An 8,206-nucleotide genomic window follows, 5' to 3' on the forward strand; every position below is an offset into this window, starting at 1 on the left:
ACATACTTGCATATTGCACTTATTATATTACTCTATGTTGACAATATCCATGAGATGTACATGTTACAAGTTGAAAGCAACCGCTGAAACTTCATCTTCCTTTGTGTTGCTTCAATGCCTTTACTTTGAATTATTGCTTTATGAGTTAACTCTTATGCAAGACTTATTGATGCTTGTCTTGAAGTACTATTCATGAAAAGTCTTTGCTATATGATTCAGTTGTTTACTCATGTCATATACATTGTTTTGATCGCTGCATTCACTACATATGCTTACAAATAGTATGATCAAGGTTATGATGGCATGTCACTCTAGAAATTATCTTTGTTTATCGTTTACCTGCTGGACGACGAGAAACTAAGCTTGGGGATGCTGATACGTCTCCGACGTATCGATAATTTCTTATGTTCCATGCCACATTATTGATGATATCTACATGTTTTATGCACACTTTATGTCACATTCGTGCATTTTCTGGAACTAACCTATTAACAAGATGCCGAAGTGCCAGTTGCTGTTTTCTGCTGTTTTTGGTTTCAGAAATCCTAGTAAGGAAATATTCTCGGAATTGGACGAAATCAACGCCCAGGGTCCTATTTTGCCACGAAGCTTCCAGAAGACCGAAAAGTCAACGGAGTGGGGCCACGAGGTGGCCAAACCACAGGGCAGCGCGGCCCAAGCCCTGGCCGCGCCGACCTATGGTGTGGGCCCCTCGTGACGCCCCTTGACCTGCCCTTCCGCCTACAAATAGCCTTCGTCGCGAAACCCCCGATGCGAGAGCCACGATACGGAAAACCTTCCAGAGACGCCGCCGCCGCCAATCCCATCTCGGGGGATTCAGGAGATCGCCTCCGGCACCCTGCCGGAGAGGGGAATCATCTCCCGGAGGACTCTACGCCGCCATGGTCGCCTCCGGAGTGATGTGTGAGTAGTCTACCCCTGGACTATGGGTCCATAGCAGTAGCTAGATGGTTGTCTTCTCCTCATTGTGCTTAATTGTCGGGTCTTGTGAGCTGCCGAACATGATCAAGATCATCTATCTGTAATTCTATATGTTGTGTTTGTTGGGATCCGATGAATAGAGAATACTTGTTATGTTGATTATCAATTTATATCTATGTGTTGTTTATGATCTTGCATGCTCTCCGTTACTAGTAGATGCTCTGGCCAAGTAGATGCTTCTAACTCCAAGAGGGAGTATTTATGCTCGATAGTGGGTTCATGTCTCCGTGAATGCAGGGAGTGTGAAACCTCTAAGATTATGGATGTGCTGTTGCCACTAGGGATAAAACATTGGTGCTATGTTCGAGGATGTAGTTACTGATTACATTACGCGCAATACTTAATGCAATTGTCTGTTGTTAGCAACTTAATACTGGAAGGGGTTCGGATGATAACCTGAAGGTGGACTTTTTAGGCATAGATGCATGCTGGATAGCGGTCTATGTACTTTGTCGTAATGCCCAATTAAATCTCACTATACTCATCATAATATGTATGTGCATGGTCATGCCCTCTTTATTTGTCAATTGCCCAACGGTAATTTGTTCACCCAACATGCTGTTTATCTTATGGGAGAGACACCTCTAGTGAACTGTGGACCCCGGTCCAATTCTCTATACTGAAATACAATCTACTGCAATATTGTTCTACTGTTTTCTGCAAACAATCATCTTCCACACTATACATCTAATCCTTTGTTACAGCAAGCCGGTGAGATTGACAACCTCGCTGTTTCGTTGGGGCAAAGTACTTGGTTTGTGTTGTGCAGGTTCCACGTTGGCGCCGGAATCCCTGGTGTTGCGCCGCACTACATCTCGCCGCCATCAACCTTCAACGTGCTTCTTGACTCCTACTTGTTCGATAAACCTTGGTTTCTAACTGAGGGAAACTTACTGCTGTACGCATCACACCTTCCACTTGGGGTTCCCAACGGTCGCGTGTTGTTGTTATCACCGGAATTTGACCAAGTCAGAGGTGGGCCACGATTGAGATAGACTTGAAGATATACATGAAAGGAAAAACAAGAATTGGCCTTATGCACGAAGTTGGGCTGAATTGCCCATGTATCTGTAATATAGTAGATCGCATCTTAGATTAAAAGTTAGAGTTTTACTCGTGCACGGTTAGGTGCACGTCCGAATTAGAAAGTCCGCTGGACTATAAATATGTATCTAGGGTTTATGGAATAAACAACAACTCACGTTCAACCCAAAACAAACCAATCTCGGCGCATCGCCAACTCCTTCGTCTCGAGGGTTTCTACCAGGTAAGCGACATGCTGCCTAGATCGCATCTTGCGATCTAGGCAGCACAAGCTCCACGTTGTTCATGCGTTGCTCGTACTGAAGCGTCTTTGATGGCGAGCAACGTAGTTATCATAGATGTGTTAGGGTTAGCATAGCTCTTCGTATAACATGTTTACGTAGTGCAACCCTTGCATGTCTAGCCGCCCTCACATCTGTCTCAGGTGTGGGGGCGGCACCCCGCTTGATCATTATTTAGTGGATCTGATCCGTTACGATTGCTCCTTGTTCTGCAAGGATTAGTTTAATATCTGCAATAGTTAGGCCTTACAAAGGGGGGGAGGATCCAGCGGCACGTAGGGTGGCGTTCGCAAGTCCTAAACAGGATGTTCCGAGGATCAACTTCATGTTGGTTTTTAGGCCTTGTTTAGGATCGGCTTACGATCACCGTGCGTGGCCGCGAGGCCCAACCTGGAGTAGGATGATCCGATTATGCGGTGAAAACCCTAAATCGTCGTAGATCTCATTAGCTTTATCTTGATCAAGCAGGATCACCATATATTCGTGCACCCCGTACGAATCATGGGTGGATCGGCTCTTTGAGCCGATTCACAGGATAACCTGAGAGCCGATCGAGGCTCGGATTTAATGTTTACGTGTATGCCATGCAGGAAACTAAGCGTGGCATCCCCATCACCTTCCTGGCCAGGTATAGGTCAGGTGGCACGCCCTTGCACTTCGCATCGCCGCGTGTGACCAGAAGAGCATTGCGGGCCGTCGCTCGGAGGGGTCTCAGCCAGCCGCAGCTCTAGGCTCTTCCCGGCTCTACAGTGTTGACAAGCCGCTGCCCGCCGGTGGGTTTTGGCGATCAACACATTACGGCACGCCGGTGGGACCATCATCTACATCAACCACATCGCCATCTACATACGAGATGGCGGACGGCCACGCCTTGATCACCTACGAGGAGCTGCCTGAAGAGCTCAAGAAGAAATATAACGAGATCAAGGCCACCCTCGAAGCCGACCTCATCGGCTCTTTTCAGAGAACCCGTTCCCATGGCATCAGATGGAAGGGATTCTCACCGCAAGGTGCACTCGATGGGATAGATCTCTCTGCCCCGTCGGAAGAACGCACCAGGGCCCTGCGGCAGGAGATCAACTACTTGGTGGCTCACTCGCTACACCGCCACTCTGAAAACTTGGTCAACGTGTTGGAGCGCCTCGCTCTGCGCGTGATCCAGGAGATCATGAGCCACCAGTACTCGCCGTCAGGACCAGCTCTCGGGACGCATCAGGGAGAGTTGCCACTCCAGTCCCGTCCACCGCTGCCATATGCGTTGGCAGCACCAGCTGAAGTGCCGGCTACACCGGCATTCGTCGTCTACAAGATCGGTGGTGACCCTAGTGACTACCAGTTCTTGGCTGGGGCGCCTAAGGAGATCCCTCAAGGATACGTGTGTACGTATGTGCCAGATTGTGGCAACTGGCCACTCTCAAACCAGGCCACAACGTCAGGGACTCCGGCGCAAACAGGAGGAACGTCAGCAACAGAGCTTGAGAAGCAGACGTGGCTAACTAAGTACGCCACCCCGACGAAACTCCCGAGCCCAGCTCCTGCGGTTGGCTCGAGCTGGAAAAGCAAACATGGCTGGCTAAGTACGCCACCCCGGCGAATCTTGAGTGCAACTCCTGCAGCCACACGACGGATCAGATCAGTACCATACTAAGAGACCAGTTCGGCATGGTGCCGAAAAGGAGGGCAATCGGCTATTCCAAGCCGTACCCTGACGAGTACGAGATGATCCCGCTGCCACCTAAATATCGGCTCCCTGACTTCTCCAAATTCAGTGGATCAGATGGCTCCAGCTCCATCGAGCACGTCGGCCGATATTTGGCGCAACTAGGACCGGCTTCAGTGTCGGATCAGCTACGCGTGAGGCTCTTTTCACAGTCCCTCACGGGATCGGCTTTGGATGGTACACCTCTTTGCCGGCAAACTCCATCCGATCTTGGAAGCAATTGGAAGAACAGTTCCATATGCAATACCATTCAGAAGCTTCCGAGTCTAGCATTGCCGATCTAGCACAACTACGTCGAAGCGCGGAGAAACGGTGACGAGTACATCCAAACCGCGGGAATCTTAGGAACCGATGTTATTCGGTTCGTATAAGCTGAAAAGGAAGCGATCGAGTTGGCGAGTAGCTGGCCTTGCAACACAGCTCAAGGACATGGCCTCCCAAGCAGATTATCCTCGGCGGCGCACATGGTTCAGAAATTATCAGCATATGAACAGCGCCACCGGACTGTACCAAGACAAGTTCAAGCGTGCGATAGTCATGGTCGATACGAGAGGAAGATGAAGGGCCTGCGGGAGACCAAGAAGTAGCGATGGCTGAGTGGACTCGGGGAGGAACCCCGTGTCCTGCAAATGGGTAAAGCCACCGGGGCCGCCCGGGGGATTTGATTTTGACGTGACCAAGACTGAACAAATCTTCGACCTCCTGCTCAAGGAGAAACAGTTGACGATTCCTGAAGGTCTCAAGTTCCCCACGGCGCAAGAGCTAAACGGAAAGCCGTACTGCAAATTCCACAACTCGCTCTCCCATGCCACCAACTACTGCAGGGTGTGGCGTCAGCACATCCAAGCGGCGATAGAGAAGGGGCGTCTAATTTTCAACCAGTACGCCATGAAGGTCGACACCCAGCCCTTCCCCGCCGTTAACATGGTAGAAGTCATCTACCCTGAGGGTTGCCAGCCAGGTCCCTCGTTCAGCATCAACATGGTAGGACCTGGGAACCACTCTGGCAAAGATGGAGATGAGGGCAGCTGCTCTCATAGCAAGGACACAGAGGAGGCCGCTCCACGCGATCGGCTCCATCATGATGGCAAGCGCTAAGTCACAGAGGGAGAGGTGAAGAATGTAAGATATCAACGACCTCTCTCTGATCACCTCCTCAACAAATATGTGAGTCAGTACGACCAACGCCGACGGTCCAACTATGATGATGAAGGAGATCGTCTGGCTAGAGAAGCCAGAAGACATCGTCGGCAGGATCGCGATGAGGAGGAGCACGAGCGCCGTGCCACGGACACGTCAAGGGAGCAAGATGACAACGCCAGACACTGGGACTGCCCTTTCTTCAGACACTGCTGGGATTCAGGAATGAGCCGATTGCCCACAATCGGCAATTGCCCAGAATGCAACAAGAAGAAGAAGGAGGCAGCCAATGTGTCTGTGTTCGAGCGCTTAGGGCCTCTCCCGCCACAAAGCAAACGTGCTGAGTCCCCTCGGTGGGCAGATCTTGAGGATTCCGAAGACGAGGGACCAGAAGAAGAAGACAGGTACCACCGTCCAAGGTGGTGCCCTGACGGACTCAGCCGTTCACAAAAACGCAGGGTTCAGCGGTTGCGCGGCCTGGAGGAAGCCGAAAGGTTATACCTGCATACGCTAAGGAAGGCACGGCCTGATCTGGCTGCAAAGGTTCAGCGAGCCCTGGATGAAGAGGGTCGTCCGCGGAGAATGGAGTGGCGTCCCAAACAAAGGAGAGCCGATGATGAAACATCGGCTGGCACGAACATGGTGTTCATCCTCCCTTCGGAGTTCAGTGCTCCAGGTTTAGATGAGACATCCGTGGCACAACTTGACTGCGGCCCACGGCCGGTTATCTTTGAGAAGCCACGAGAAAAGAGCTACAGGCATCTGAAGGCCCTGTACTTACGAGGATATATCGATGGGAGGCCTGTAAACAAGATGCTGGTGGACACCGGAGCGGCAGTTAACATCATGCCGTACTCTATGCTACGTCGGCTGGGACGCTCTAGCTCGAATCTAATCAAGACCAACGTAACGTTGAGCGATTTCAATGGCCAAGCGTCTGAGGCACAAGGAGTTCTGAACGTGGATCTGACCGTAGGAAGGAAAACTATCCCTACAACGTTCTTCATCGTCGATAGCACGAGCTCTTATGCTGTTCTGCTAGGGAGAGATTGGATCCACGCCAACTGCTGTATTCCCTCCACGATGCACCAATGCATAATACAGTGGGATGGGGATGAGGTAGAGGTCGTCCAGGCCGATGACTCAGCCGAAATTTCAACGGCTGGCATGAACGCATGGGAAGCAGCAGGCCAAGAACCCCTCTCAGGCATCAATTTGGACGACTGTGAGCGCATCGATGTGACAAAGGGAAGGGTTAAGCTGGTTTTATCCACTGGCCTGACCATGTAGTTGAAGCAAAGTGATGTGCAACTTGGCGAGGCTGATCCTTGTGATCGGCCCCAAAGGTCTATGAAGGGACATTACAGAACCTTCAGTCAGCGCTCCAATCATTATGGAGGCCGGTCCCAGCAATCGGCCAAAATTATCCTCATCACATGTTCTGCTTGTGTTCGCCTTTGACCCTATCAGGAGCCGACGTGCGAATTTCAGAACCGATATCTGCCATTCTTTGACAGATTCGGCTCGGGGGGCACCTAAACATGGGAACAGATGCAGGGGTACATGTGTGCAATGACATACTGGGGGCCGATAGGAGAAAATCGGCCAGTAAAAAAAAAAAAATTTACAGCCGATGCAAGGGCATCGACTTTAGAATTGAGAAACAGCCGATGCGCAGCCATCGACTCTAGTGGAATTATGCGATGCTTATCGAGTCTCCACCAAATCCAGGCCAGCGGTGGTGCCTTCTGTTGCTTCGAGGGAATAAAGCGATGGAAATTTCTTCAGCTGCTTCGAGCCGATCCGGGTTCCTGAACCTTTTTGTCGAGGATTTCCAATCTTTGGGGCTGGTTCAGCTGAAACGGAAGATTATCGGCTGTCTGAGGAAGAAAGAGGATCGGCTTTGGCGCATTCTCTCTGACATTCTCGCCTCGAGTAAGGCTCGGGGGGCAGCAGGCTCGAGTAAGGCTCGGGGGGCAGCAGGCCTGGTGGATACTCTGTTTTGCTCTGTTTAAGGAGCCGATTGGGATACCGTCGGCTGATCTTTGAAACCTTCTTCACAAATGATGAGTACTGAAGAGGATCATTGGGTTTGGTTGGAAAAATTCAAAGGGTTTTCCTGAGGATTCTGCATTTTCCACCAGATTTAGAAAATCATCAATTGGAGAAGGGACGGATGAATTTCAAAGGACCGATGCATTGCTATCGGCTCATTACGCATTGGCAAAGGGGACGAATCGGCAAGGTCAGTAGAAGGAGGAATCGGCTAAATTGAACCCAAAGGAAATCGGCAAGATCAAATTGGGGAAAGTTCTTCATTGGTAGATTTCTTACATAAAGAGCTGATTGCTCTCAAAAGGAAGCACTAGGGGATACATTGCCCCATCTACTACTACTGGCCCTATTCTAGAGTCCTATCTACGGGCCATCACTGCCCTCGTCGTCGCCGTCGTCGCCGCTGTCGGCGCTGCTTCCGGCGGGCTCGTCGTCGCTCCAGTGGCCGCCGACTGGGCCCTCATTGTCCTCATCTTCTTCGTCAGCATCATCATCGCTGTCGAAATCGCTGAGGTTGCCCGGCCAGGGGCAGAACCGCTTGGCCGGCGGCTCGTCGGAGGAGGTGTCATCCTCCTCCTCTTCCTGCTCCTCCTCCTCCTCGGAAGAGGTGAAGTCGCAGGAGAAGCTGTCGTCGTCGCTCTCCTCCTCCGTTTCCCCAACGGCGAGGAAGCGGAGGTCGCTCTCCCCGTCGGTCAGGGATTTGTCGTCCTCTGACCAGATGGAGAAGTCGTGGCTAGACTCCTCCCCGGCCGCAATGGCGCGGCGGGTGTTGGCCGCGTGGACCTCCGCCGGGTTGTACTCCGGCGTCGGCTCGCGGGACGTGGAGGACTGGCTGGCAAGATCCGATGGGGTAGAGGAGGAAGAAGACATGGTGGCGCAGGAGGGCTTTCGGAGTGCTAATGCGGAGGAGATGCAGAGGAGAACTGTTCATGGCGGTTAAATAAAAGGGGGATATAGTGGAAAT

The sequence above is a fragment of the Lolium perenne genome, chromosome 7 (genome assembly GCF_019359855.2).
Source record: "Lolium perenne isolate Kyuss_39 chromosome 7, Kyuss_2.0, whole genome shotgun sequence".
Taxonomy (NCBI): domain Eukaryota; kingdom Viridiplantae; phylum Streptophyta; class Magnoliopsida; order Poales; family Poaceae; genus Lolium; species Lolium perenne.